This window comes from Lagopus muta, chromosome 13 (genome assembly GCF_023343835.1).
Source record: "Lagopus muta isolate bLagMut1 chromosome 13, bLagMut1 primary, whole genome shotgun sequence".
Classification (NCBI taxonomy): Eukaryota; Metazoa; Chordata; class Aves; order Galliformes; family Phasianidae; genus Lagopus; species Lagopus muta.
The window spans coordinates 1,298,171-1,311,287 of NC_064445.1; the positions used below are offsets into that span (position 1 = coordinate 1,298,171).

The following is a 13,117-nucleotide window of genomic DNA, read 5'->3' on the forward strand; positions in this document are numbered from 1 at the left end:
GAAAACAGCCAGAGAGATAAACTCCACCAGGATCTGCAAATAAGACTCAAGGAAGACTCCAGTGTCAAAATACCTTACACAGCCCTCTTGCATCCATTCAGCACATACAGAATGCAAAGCCTGACAACTGTGTAAACATACTGCACATACATTTATTGCAGTATCAGCCATAGCTATGATCTCATTAGTGAAAAGGAACTTGAATGCAGTGAAGACAGCTCTCGTACACGGTATGTTCTCTGCAATAAGTACAAAGTTGTCTGCCCACTGCTCTATTCTTCCATATGACAGTAATGAGGGGAAAATCAATTTCCTAACAGTACATAAACATATCCAGGTTGAAATTACCAGGAACGTACTTGTCCTCTGGTAAGGAACACTGAAAGCAGAGCAGTTATGCAGCTTGGGGAAGGTGGTCATAGCTCTGTGATGGGACAGCATGGCTTCGTTCCAGGAACTGCCCCACCAAAGCTGCTCCACCAGAAGATGCTGAGAACACCTTCAGCGTGCACCAAAGCCGTTCAAGAAATCACATTCAACAATGTGAAAGCCGTCACCTTTCTCAGTACCAAATTCCAGTCCTGTCTGCACACTGATGAATAAGAATTGCCCTGTTTTGGCTCTCCAAAATTACAATAACCCCAAAACATTGACCAGTTCCCAATATGCTTTTCCCAAAGCCAGGGCACAGGCCCCCGCTTTCTGGCTAGCTTTGCAGGAGGCAGACAGAAGCCCCTCCTGCAGACACAGCAGCTCCTTTGTTGCTCCCACCAGAAAGGTGATCTTGGCTCGAAGCCGCAGACGTCGCTGAGGTCGCAGCCTCATCATGTCCTCCTGAACTACTTTTCGTGAGATATGAGCATAAAAGCACAAAGCGCCAGGCCTCAGTGCTGGAAAAGCCTATCTTGAGCAAACTGAGGCATTTTTCCACATCAATCAGATATTGGGAACAATAGCAGATTTACATTAAGATTGAAACGGACGAAGGGCGCTGCGCCAGCGGTCTGTCCCTGCCGGTCGATACACAGAAAGGATTGTGTTAGCACCACTGAAAGAATAAATTATCGCTGCTTTTACAATAAGCTCTTCAAGAATGCAATAAAGAGTTCAGTGTGTGCTCCTCACTCAGGAATCCAAAACTTTTCAGTGAAGGTCTGGCGTGCAGCAAAGATAACAGCTGAAAACCAACCATCTTGACCTTGGTAAGCTTCATGACAACTTGCTAAAAACAGGTGAAAAAAATTAAAAGGTTACTTCTGTGATATTCATCAGCCTTGAAACGGGAGCAGCGAGCAGCCACGGTTCTGAATGCCAGCAGCTCAGAGTGGATCGTTCTGAGATGCAGCACAGTTAGAAGTGAGAGACGCCGCTTTCACTTCAGCTCTCCTGACTGTTGCAGTATTACTAATATTGAGGCTTTCTCATCTGCTTTCAGAGGTAAACTTAAAATTTTTCTGTGTTTTAATGAAATTGCGATAGGAAAATAAGAGAATGTACAACTAAGGCATTCTTACAATGCTCGGCATCAAAGTCAAGAGCCAGTATGATGCCTTGTAGAATCACAGCATCACTCAGTTTGGAGAAGTCCTTTCAGATCCCAATTCCAGCCCACCCCACCATGCCCATCCCCACAGTTCTGGGACACCCCAGGGAGCGACCCACTGCTCCCTGTGCAGCTGTGCTGTGCACCACTGCTGTAGGAATGCCTTCCCTGCTGTCTGTTTTCTTAAAAGCAACAAGTGTACGTCTGGAGTCTGATGAGAGGCCTTTGAAGTTGGGCAAATCACAGGTCATCAAACACGAGCACCGGCTCCAGCCTCCCAACTTTGAACACGTATTTCAATTTGCACCAAACTCACCCGGAGGGATTTCCAAAAGGCTTTCCACCACAGGTGTACAAACATACACACAAACGCAGTGCTGGTGCAGCAGTCCTGGGGCTCACCAACATCAGGTATACATTGTGAGCAGAGAGCTACAACTTCTACTGGCCACACAATACAAGTGAAGTCTTATTTTAAGGACCAAACCTTTTCTAAAATTAAATATAAAAGAGCCTTGGCAAGGGTGTGACAACCCACACAAGTCAACAAGATGCAAACACTGGCCTCCAAAAACACCCAAACAAAGAACCATCTAAATGTTACGTGGAACATTTGTGTTCAACTTGGTTGCAAACTTGGTTTCTGCACAGCATCAAAGCAGGATGCACTTTGTGACAGAGGGCTGTGGCAGGAAGCAGATTTGTGCAGATCCATTATCGTTATTCTCTGAAGGTGAACACACCAGGAATGATGGTTTTACACCATTCTAACAACTGATTCTTCAAAGCTGCCAGCAGCTGTAACGCTCTAGTAATGTTAACTACTGTGTTTTATGAACAAAAGTGACCTACCCCAGAACAGCAGCGTGCATCTGTGTGGGCACCTGAGAAGCTGAAATGATTCCATTCCGCTGCCTGTGTGATGTTTAATTAGAGGTAAGGCCAAGTTTATCCAAAACCTGCAGCAGCTCTCCGGAGCCTATCAGTGATCAATATGCACCTTGCTCCAGGAGATTCCCAAGACAGACAGCACAAGTCCCGTTTGCTCACAGACTGCTGTGTTAAAAATCATAAACTGAGACCCAACAAACAGCAGGTTGCTTTCAGCTCAGCTGCGCGGAACACGAGATTTATTTGATCCTGGCTAACAATAAATTATTCCCAGACAACAGCAGCATTCTGAAACTTTCAGGAGTTCGGAGCACAGTAAAGTAACCAGACCTAAAAGAGAGGACAGCGTAACAGCTGGCTGCTTTTCAGCACGCATCATTACACACTGAGCCTTGAGAAAGTCAACATCTTTCCCACCTTATCCTTTTTCACATATCAGCTACATAAGAGAGGAAAAAAGAACACAAGTGTGAGGTTTTCCTTTCTCCTCACAAGGATCCTGACCAAAATGCAGAGTGCTCTCTTCTATGCTGGATGCTAACTCCAAGGACAGCTTATTGGCTTAAAACACAGAGAGGATGCTTCCCTGGTTAAAATGCTAATCTGAGTCTCAGGAAATCTAGATTCAATTCCCTGCCTGACCACACACTTCCTGCGTGACCTTGGGCCATAAATATTTCTGTGCCTCAGTCTTTCCATCTGGAACTGGGGTAGGATTTCCCTATCCAACTAAATTTTGTGATGATAAATATATTAAAAGGGCACAAGGAACTGGACGATACAGAGACACGTACCAGGCTGTTATCTGCAGAAGCACTGTGGTGATGCTCCCAAGGAGATATTTGGTGAAGCACAGAAGGACCGACAGCATTATAAACCAGCACAGGACAGCAGAGATACAAAACATTCAAGGAATGGACAGAAACTGAAGCAGTAGGCTTACAGCACTCCAGGTGGGAAAATAACTTTGTGGAAAGTTTCCACCATTCTAACACAAAGTCTGAGCAGCAAGCTTTAAACACGAGACTCGAAAAGCAGCACGGACGGAGCAGATCCACCTGTCAGCTTCTGTGAAGAGGTTACAGCAGAGCAGGGCTGCGGGGCCACGCGGACCATCCCGTGTGCTTCCAAACAGCTCGCACAGCCCTCGGGAGGCACTCAGCGGGACGGCGTCGATCACAGAAGGGTCCGCACTTCACCGCCGCCCCCAGAGCCGAGAGGGGCAAAACGGGACGGGGGGAGGGAGAGGGACGGGCACCGGCACGGAGCGGTGACAGCACTGACCCCCCACTGCCCCGACCCCGCCGCGCTGGGGGAGGTGTCTGAGCCGGAGCGGCGAAGGGGAACAGGCAGAAGGCGACGTGGCATTCGCAGGCAGCGGCTCCGCTGCGGGGAGGGAGAACGGGAAGGGGGCGGGGGGAGGGAGTGAGGAGGGGAGAACGGCTTCAGCGCTGCCCGAGGAAATAATAGGGAAGAAATAAATAAAAAATAGAGAGAGGGAAAAGGAAGGGGGGGGGAAAGGGAGGATTTGAGGCGGGAGGGGGGAAGAGAAAGTGCGGGGAGCGCGTTGGCAACGGCACCATCCGGGGGGCACCGCGGGGCGAGCCGACAGACACAAAGCCGGCACTGCGGGGCACAGCCGGGCTCTGCCGGGCACTGCGGGGCGTTGCGGGGCACTGCGGGCACTGCTGGGCTCCACCGCCCCTGCCCCTCCAGGCGCCCCCCGCTCCCCTCCGCCCGCCCCACACCTGCCCCAACCCCCCCCCCCCCCCGGTCTCCAACCCCACACCGCGCTCCCCACCCCCCAGTATCACCACAGACAGACAGACAGACAGACAGACGGGCACCGACCCCCCTCCTACGCTCCCCCTGCCTGTCCCGCACGGCCGCCGCCGGCCCTGGCACTGCCCACCGCGCCCTGGCTGGGAAGCGCCGCTCGACCCGTCCTGGCCCCGCCGGCCTCGCCCAACCGCCAGCCCCGCAGAGCGCGAAGGGAGACCTCGGGAGCGGAGCCCGAACCGCGCCGCTGTGGCACTGACCGTCAGCGGCGCCGCTGCCCCCGCCTCAGCCTCGGCGCTGCCGACCGCCAACGGACCGCTCCGCCATGATGGAATGCGGGCACTGCGCCTGCGCCGCAGCCGGCCGGCCAGGGGCGGGCGGGCGCGCGAAACGAAGGCCGGGCCGAGCGCGGGGCAGATCTTGGGCCGCGGCCGCCCGCGAAAAGCGGCGCGGGGGGGCGGCAGGGAGCCGGCGGGTGGCGGCCGGGCCCGGCTCGGCGCGGGGCCGGGAGGTGACGGAGCCCTGCGCGAAGCGACGGCGGGAAAAGCTGGCCGGGCGGTCGCCGTCCCGCCGTAAGCAGGCCCGGGCCGCGGCGCGAGCCCCGTGGGCTGAGGGGAGGCGCCACGCCATCTTGGCCCCCGGCTGCTGACCTCGGGGTTCCTCGCTCGCACCTCCCGGCCCCGCGCTGCTGGCACGACGTGCGACGGCAAAAGTCCCGCAGTTTTAATGCAGTTTGGCGTTTTTCAGCCGCGGTTCAAGGAAGGCGCGGAGCCCATCTCTATGTAGGGGCAAAGAGAGGTGTGGGTTGTGCTGTGGGCCAGCGCTGTGTGTGTGAGTGCAGGTCTGAGGGAAAGGGAAAATGCTGCGCGCACTGCTTCGCACGGATACAAAGAAAAGCCTTTCAAGCAAACCACAAAGCGCACAACACAAAGTAACCCTGAAAAACCAGCTGACAGTGGCTGCCCCCCCCCTCAGATGTCAGAAGTGGTGAACTGGGCTGAAACAAAGTCCCTTCCTAATTTTAAATAAACTGTATTAAGGAAGGCCTGGGAGAGGAGCTGCTGGGCTTCTGGATCCTCATAAGCTGTCCCGTTAATTAATGCCACCGAACTATCAACAGGGGCTTCACTCCATCATTGGAGGCATTCAAGGCCAGGCTGGATGTGGCTCTGGGCAGCCTGGTCTGCTGGTTGGCGACCCTGCACACAGCAAGGGGTTGGAACTGGATGAGCACTGTGGTCCTTTTCAACCCAAGCCGTTCTTTGATTCTATGATTCGCAATATTTTTTCTTAGACTGGCCAGTTCAAATATACTCTCAGCGTACCACCAAAGAACAGATCACTTCATCCTTCGGGGTGTGTCTCTGTGCGCTGGGCACTCAATAAAGAGTTATCCCTTCTTTTTTATTGCGTTTGATCTTCGACAGGACTGATGGTGTATAACAAAGCCTTTTAAAATTTGTTTTGGGGAGAAAACAGGCTACTGTTCTGCTTTAGCATAATTCCACTGAAAACATCCATATGGTGAGAGCAGCACCATGGATGCAGTAAAAGATGGCTCTTGCAAGGAGCCCATTACCTTCTCATTGTGCTCTTTGCTGTCACCTCCATTTATCCAAGCTCCAAAGGATGCATGAGAGCTTCTTCATCTAAGCAGCTCATTGTACTGTTGCACTATCCTTTGTGATCTGGCAGCTGGCTCAGCGGCCGGCTCCAGGTGGAGAAGACACAGGCGTCCTTTTCCTCCTGGAGAGCAAAAGCTCTGCCGTGGTCCCTGCCCTGAATTCTCCTGTTCTTTCTACCTCTTCCAAAAATGTTACTGCACACATGACTCTTGCCCTGATTCTGGTACAGAAAAGGAATAGTGCTTTTGCTCTGTGGAATAGCGTGGATCAGCATATCAGAAAAAGAAATTAATAATTCTTTATGCCTATGAAGTAGATTGAAATCTCCAGAAGGGGACTGAGAGAGAAAAAATAAGCTGCTGCTCAAAGTCATATCTTGCTGTTGTCACTAATATTTAGTTCTTTACTTCTCTGATAATTCTGAAATGAGATTCTTTAATTCCAGCTCAGACTTAGGGCTCGTGAACATTTCAGATGTGGTACAAAACAAGGGCAGCACAGGAGGCAGTGAATGCAGACCTGCTCCCTGCATTGTTGTGCTCCAGGAACAAAAGGTTGGTTAATCATTTCACCTTTGAGAGAATTCCTGGAATCTTCAGCACTCCATCTCAGGAATCTTATAACTCCACAGGCTCTGGCTAATCTGCAGTGAAGCGTATCCAGTGCCCTGGGGATTTCATTTCTGAAGTGAAATATTTGTACTTACTTTTGGGGAGATCTCTGAAAGAGACACATCAGGATGTAATTTGGAAATCTGAATTCAAGGCAGTATTTCAAGGACTGTTTTGAACTTGCAGGCTCAATATTTATTCATTGTCAGCTAAACCCTTAAAGTTATGGCTAGTGGTACTGCGTGATATACAGAGGTCTGATGCCCTCCCATCATGAGCATACTGTGTCTGATATCCCAAGTAAAGAAGGTCTTTAGGGGTGAATGCTGAGCATTCTTTGCACTGACAGCTATTGGACCTCCCAGCTTTGATTATTACAAGAATTCCTTTGTAGGTAATAAAGCAGTATTTTAGCATTCAGGGAAAAAAAAATGCTTTCCCTTTCCCTCCTGCCTTTCATTAAATCATTTTTCTCCCTTAATTTACCCTTCTAAATATATTTTGTGTCAGAGCAAGGTATTCACTGGCAATTCCTGCAAATAGGATGTCTGGTGGAAAAGCCTTCAGAAACCGTAGCCAGTTGGTAGTGAGTCTGAGGATGAAAGATCTAAGAACTGCCCGCATTCCACGAGCTCCAGGGCTCCTTTAAAACTGAAATTGCTTTGAGTACGAGAACTATTCCCACACCGCAGAAAATAAGTGACTGAATGTTTGCTGCCTACATCCGACATTCAGATTGCTATGGGATGACAGCAAAGGAAAATTCTTTTCAGCTGAAACTGGAAACTATATGGCCAGTCGGTGAGGCTGAAGGCATACAGGCTGTTCCAGATGGCAGAACTGCACAGAAGAAATATTTGGCATGAGTAGTACAGTGACCAAACTGCCTGGAAAGAAGGCCATGGTTAGATGGGTCAGAAATTACAGAACAGAATGGAACAAGACAAGGGGAGGGAGCTTTAACTAGATTTTGAAATTCCTGGAGAGCCTAAGGACTGTGCAAGGATATTGGTGATGGCAGAGGTCGCACACAAAGGCAAACAGTGCTCCTCTCAAGTCTCAGGGTTAGAAGAGGCCGGGTTTTGAGGAGACTGCTGCCCAGGCAGTGCTTTCAGTCCAGAGCAGAGAGGCACACAGGCTAAGGATAGAGAAAGAATCTAAAATAGCAGAATGAGATTCAGAGGATGTTAGGAAGAAGGAAAAGGAAAGAGAAAAGAAATAGCCAAAACGAGAAGTGGAAATGAGTCAGGAGGGAGGGAAGAGAGAGCACAAGTGGGAAGAAATCTGGATTTAGAAAGGAAGGGCAGTCACCAGGATGGAAAAGGAGAGTTAAGGAGAGTCTGTCTTAGCGAAACAATGGGGAGAAGAAGTGCCAAAAACATGCCCATTCCTCCATTAGAAAACGTAGAGTTACAGATCGTTTTCTTCTTTGCTAATTTGACGGCTCTAGGTGAGCTAAGAAAAAAAAATAGGGAGGGGAATAGTAAAATGGAAAAGAAATAGAAAAGGAAAGCCTTCAATGGGAAAGGGGTGAAAAAATAGGTAGGAGACACAGCGTGTTCTGTACTGCACATCAGGAACGACTAGGGGCTGCTGGGAGCTTACTGAGCTCTTGGCTAACCAACACCTCTGCCTGCAGTTGGGTGCAGTAAATACCTGAACACACAAAGCCCCTGCAAACCAACAGCTCGCTTATCATGATGATTAGCAGCTGCCCTGACCTTCTGCTGCCAGCCCATAATAAAAACCTTTTCTCTTCTGTACTTACATGATAATAATAAATATGATTATGGTTATTTTAACAAGTGTCTAGCAAACCTGCCCATCTCTGGAGTTTGTTAGGACCTGCAAGCGAGGTCTTAGAACACATTTGCTTCATTTTCTCTTGTTATGTACAAATACTGCTGTGTACACTTTCAGGAGGGACCGAGGCAAGGCAACCTGGCAAACAAACTTTTATCAAGCAGAACTTCGTTTGAAGCGAGCATGCTTAGGTCCTCAAGAGCAAACACTGGACACTGGAGCAGGTTTCCAACCAGTGTGCACTGGCACAGCTCCATCCACCCCAATGGGATCAGGAGTGTTTTCTCCAGGTGAAGATCTGGTCCATCAAGAGCAAACCAGCACTCTGTGCTGTGCATTTGGAAAAGAGCACAACGGGAGAAGCCTGTGGGGCAGGAGTTTCCCTTAAAGGTGGGTGAAGCCTTTCTGCTGTTCTCCATGCGTGGGTGCAGCCATATCTCTTCCAGAGAATTTCATTTCTTTGCCATTCAACCCCAGAAGTAAGTCATTAGTAGCAGAGTTAATTAACACTGCCTAAACAAATGGGAGTTACCATCGGAGGCACCGGAGTGTTTTGGCACTCCATTCCACAGTATCCTTACCAAACAATGCTGCGTTCAGTGAAGAAATTAAGCGTGGAGACTTTGAGTCCATCCTCCATTTCAGTGGGCACAGTGCTGTGTGCTCCTGGTACAACTGGAACTGATGGTCTTAGGAAAAGGAGAGATCAGAAGAAGCAAGAGGACAGCCAGGCAAGTGGTGCAGATGCATGCTGCATTTGGCTGTCAGTGCTGCTTTCTCCAAGCAGGGCACAGAAACCTGTGGCATCACTGCTTCAGACCAGCAACGTGTTGCAGAGAAGTTATCCAGCAAACTCACACGCAGAATCCTGGAACATCGTTATTCTATCAACACTGCTATTGTTATAAAGCCACGATAAAGGTGCACAACAAAACCCGAACCCCTTTGTAACCCACAATAAACGTACCATGCACTTACAGCTGTTAAAAGTGGAAAGGAATGAGGTTCAGTGCCTGGCTAATTTGCACTTTGCACAGAACATCTGTTTTATGATTCCTTCTCTCACTTATTATATGGAGCAGGCTGTGTGTAAACACTGTGTGTCCTGGCCCCTGGCTACACCCTGTATCTTCATTTGTCCCAGCCTTCAGATTTGAGCGAGTTCCTTGGAAACCCAGCAGCACCTGCAGGGAAAAGTGGTTGATTCTGTGGTTCAACACAGGCTCTGTGCTGCACCCCTATGCTGACATCTCTGCCTGCAAGCTGCTGAGACACGGGGGCAGTGGCTTCTCTACAGCAAGATGGACTTCCAACCACAGGCAGCTCGGTACATCCCAGCAGCTTATGAAAGAAAGGGGAAGGCAGCTGGCAGCACCTCTCTGAAGGCTGAAGATGCAGAGAGGTGTTTGTTTTTGGAAGCCTGGTGACTGGCTGTGTGCATTTAGCAGCAGCTGAACTCAGCCCTGTAATTAACACCTTCGCTCCTGCTCTTTGCTGAAGGGAGAAGCCAAGGGAAAAGTGCAGCCCCTTGGCCCTGGGTTTGCTGCAGCTGTGATGATGCACTCAGGGTTAATCATATCCTGTGGTAGAAGAAACAAGCGTGGGGTGCCCGTCTATCTCCCCCTCCTGCAAGGTCTCCCTGCTCAGTTTCTCCTCAAATTATCCAACCAGGGCCCAGGTAGCTATGAAACATCCCAATTTAGTCTAATTCCAGACACTGTCTGAGTTTACCCTTCATTTTACAATTCTCCCCCAAGCCAAGAGCCAAAACAAAAAAACCCCAAGGAGTCTGCAGTGCTCCGCAGAGCGCAGGCAGTAGGCAGGCCCAAGTAAACACTGGGTAAGGGCATGTTAACGTGGCACTGTTACCTTTTGCTTTGCAGGAAAAGCACCCAGCTGAGCAAATAAAGCTGGCTGTGCCTGCAGGAGGGAGCTCCATGGCACAGGGCATGTGGGGATGCTGCAGGCATTGCAGGGGGGAGGTCCAGACCCCAAGGGGATGGACTGCAGTCACCCCCCTGGGTGAACACACGGACACGGAGCTAAATAAGGTCTGCTTGCCTGGCTCGGCACAAATGTGGTCATAGTTCTAAGAAATCTGAGTAGCTGGATCCTCAGAAAGGCTCCAAACACCCATAATTTAAACATGTTTGAGCTGGAGGATGCTTGTCCATGTGCTAGCGAGGGAAGGAGCAAGCCAAAATGAGTTCACCACTGGTTTTTATAAACTAGGCTGGAAAATGTTTAAAAAAAACACCTCTGGAACATGCTTTGCTGCTGCTGTGGTGCAGTCTGAAAGCACTGGGCATCCTGCATTTTCACCCCACTTTATGGGCTTAGGGAGGGCAGGTTTGCTCTGCAAACAGAGCCCCAGTTCTGCTGCATGGAGCTGAAGAGGGGCTTCAGAGCCAGAGCATCAGAGCCAACTGCTGGAGAGCACAGAGGGGAAAGGACAAAAAGGGAAGAAATCGAGCAGAATAAATCTGAGTGCAAGAAAATTACAGTCTGCATTGAAATTTCAACATTTGGAATTGATTTCTTCCATCAGACAAAAGGCTGTGAGTTCAGCTGTTGAAATGCTGCTCTCCTTTTTAACCCGTGCTCAGTGCCGTGTTGGGAGGAGCTGCAGGTGAGACGTGGGGAAGAAAGGACTGATGCAATCTGCGAATATTTTACTGGCAGGAGTAATGCGATGTCCTTGCTTTGTCTGCTTTGTTTTCTCCTCTCGTGCCCTGCAGTTAGTTTGGGTTTCCCACCACCCCTCGGCTGCCTCAGGCTCGCTGTTTTCCTGGCTGATCCTGTTTCCTACCTCTCTCTTCACTTCTAGGGATTTACAACTGTATGCCCTCGTGACATCGGGTCAGCATCACAGTTTCAGCTCAGTGACATACATGGGGGTAATAAATTTTATTTGCATCCCATAAATATATATGGAACTGGAGATGAGTGAGGAGCAGCTCACCGTGCTCAGAGCTATGACGTGGGGCTTCCACTGCCCTGCTCTTATTCTCCTTGCTCCATTGTCTTTCCTCAGAGCACTATTGCTTTCCTATCTGGCATTCCCCTCGCTGTCCCCACACAACCTCTTTTACTTGCTCTCTCCTACAGTAACCCCATTTCTCGTTATTGTTTCCATTCCCCTTTTTGTTCTCTCACTCTGCGGAGGCCCGGGGGCCCCTCAGTGCTGGGAGTCCCTGCCAGCCCCACACCCAGGGCTGTGCAAGGTGTGCACTGCAGGGCTGGCACTGTGTGTCTGCTTTGCAGGAGCATCCACAAGCTATCAAGTTGCAGAGCAGCACTGAATCTGGCCCTACATGCAAATAAGAAGCAGCCACGTGGCACGAAGCATTTGGGAGCACTTCAGGCTAAAAAGGGAAAAAAAGAAAGAAGATAAATCAGGAAAAGAAGAAGACGCAGCTGTGAAGAATACAAGTATTGGCTCCTCAAGGAAACCTCTGTATTGCATCCATTATTACAATCTACTTATTTGTTCAGGGCTAATGCTTCATTTTGAAGCTGTCCCATATCTGGTTTCCTGTGTGCAGAGAAGGGCCGTGCACAGCCCCTGCAGCAGGAGCCCTTCTGCAGCGCCCACCTGGCACAGCTGAGTGCCATGCGAGAGAACCTGCTATTAAAATGAATAAGGACCCTTTTGTGTATGAGAAACAAGAAAAAAAGTACTTGGCATGTTCCCACCTTCCCCATCTTCTCTTGCTACGAAACAAACATGAGCCGCCTGCTCGGTGCGGCTGTGTCAGTGCCCCGTGATGGAGCCTGCGGAGTCGCAGGTGCTTTTACCAGCTGTGGGAAGGCTTCGTAGGATCATAGAATCATTACGGTTGGAAAAGACCTCTGTGGTCACCCAGTGCAACCGACCTCCTCTGCCGGAACGCTGCATGCTCACCCTGCTTCACTCCCTGCATGTGGTGCTCTGCCTGTTGGCCATGTCCCATGCAGATGCCTTTTTGGTGCCTTCCCTGGATAAGTAGGAATGTATTTATATAGAGAGTTCTGCAGCAAAAACGGCCATAAAAACCATCATTACTTAAATATAGATCCCTTCATCCAGAAAGAACCTAAGCTGTGTTTATGCAAGCTGGGGTTGTGCAGGCGGCTCAGTTCTGCGCTAAAGAAGAGCTCCCAAAGTTTAACATAAACTAAAAAGAAAAAAGCAAATCCTTCAATTTACTGTTCTCTCAAACAGCCCCAAATCCCAGCAACTCTGGAGGCTGCAGCCTGGATGGTTGATATTGACGAGAGCAGTGCACTTTGTGCTGGGGATCTGGTAACCTGCACAGCATTCAGTCTTCTTGGGAAACCAGGAGCTGAAGTGTTTGAGGGCATTTTGTATAACTGAATTAAATTCAGGGTTGAACCTTCAGCTGCTGAGCACATGGTTAATTCTCAGCTTTAGCTTTTCATTATCACCATTCCCATTTTTGGGGGGTACACTGCTCCAGTTGTTTTCTAGGAGCAAGCTGTAGAAATACAAGCAGAAAACCAAGACATACAACATGCTGCAGGTACAGCCTGCATGGGAGAGGCTGCAAAGCCTGGCTCCCATTGCTGGAAACTGGAGAAGATGAGATCATTGACTTTATATTTGTGTAAATTCTTTGAGATATTGAGTGTGTGCAAGGAGCTGGGGTTATTCCATTGGGAGAACTTCCCACTGCTGGGAAGAGTTACTGCACTTAGGAATTGAATCTGGGAGGATGCCACCTCTGAGCAGTCGGGGCCACGCTCTGTCCCTGCTGCTTCTGCTCCACACTGACTCCTGCAGTCTCCTCTGCTATGGACAGAGATACCCCAGCAGGTCTGAACCTCGGAGCTCAAGACTGCAGTGATTTGGTTCAGTTTTAATT

The 13,117-nt window shown here is 49.7% G+C and overlaps 1 protein-coding gene across 5 annotated transcripts in view; it reads right to left on the minus strand.

Annotated features, from left to right (window-relative positions):
* Nucleotides 1-4,599, minus strand: part of LOC125699659 (fibronectin type-III domain-containing protein 3a-like) — a 37,243-nt gene extending 32,644 nt beyond the window's left edge. For 3 of the 5 annotated variants that reach the window (XM_048959432.1, XM_048959431.1, XM_048959433.1), the window contains exon 1: nucleotides 4,474-4,599. The gene's annotated coding sequence lies outside the window, so the exon portion shown is untranslated. Of the gene's footprint in view, nucleotides 1-3,492; nucleotides 3,680-4,473 lie in introns of those variants that run through there. The other 2 variants (XM_048959436.1, XM_048959435.1) reach the window with 2 other exon arrangements.
* Nucleotides 4,600-13,117: the final 8,518 nt, after the last annotated feature.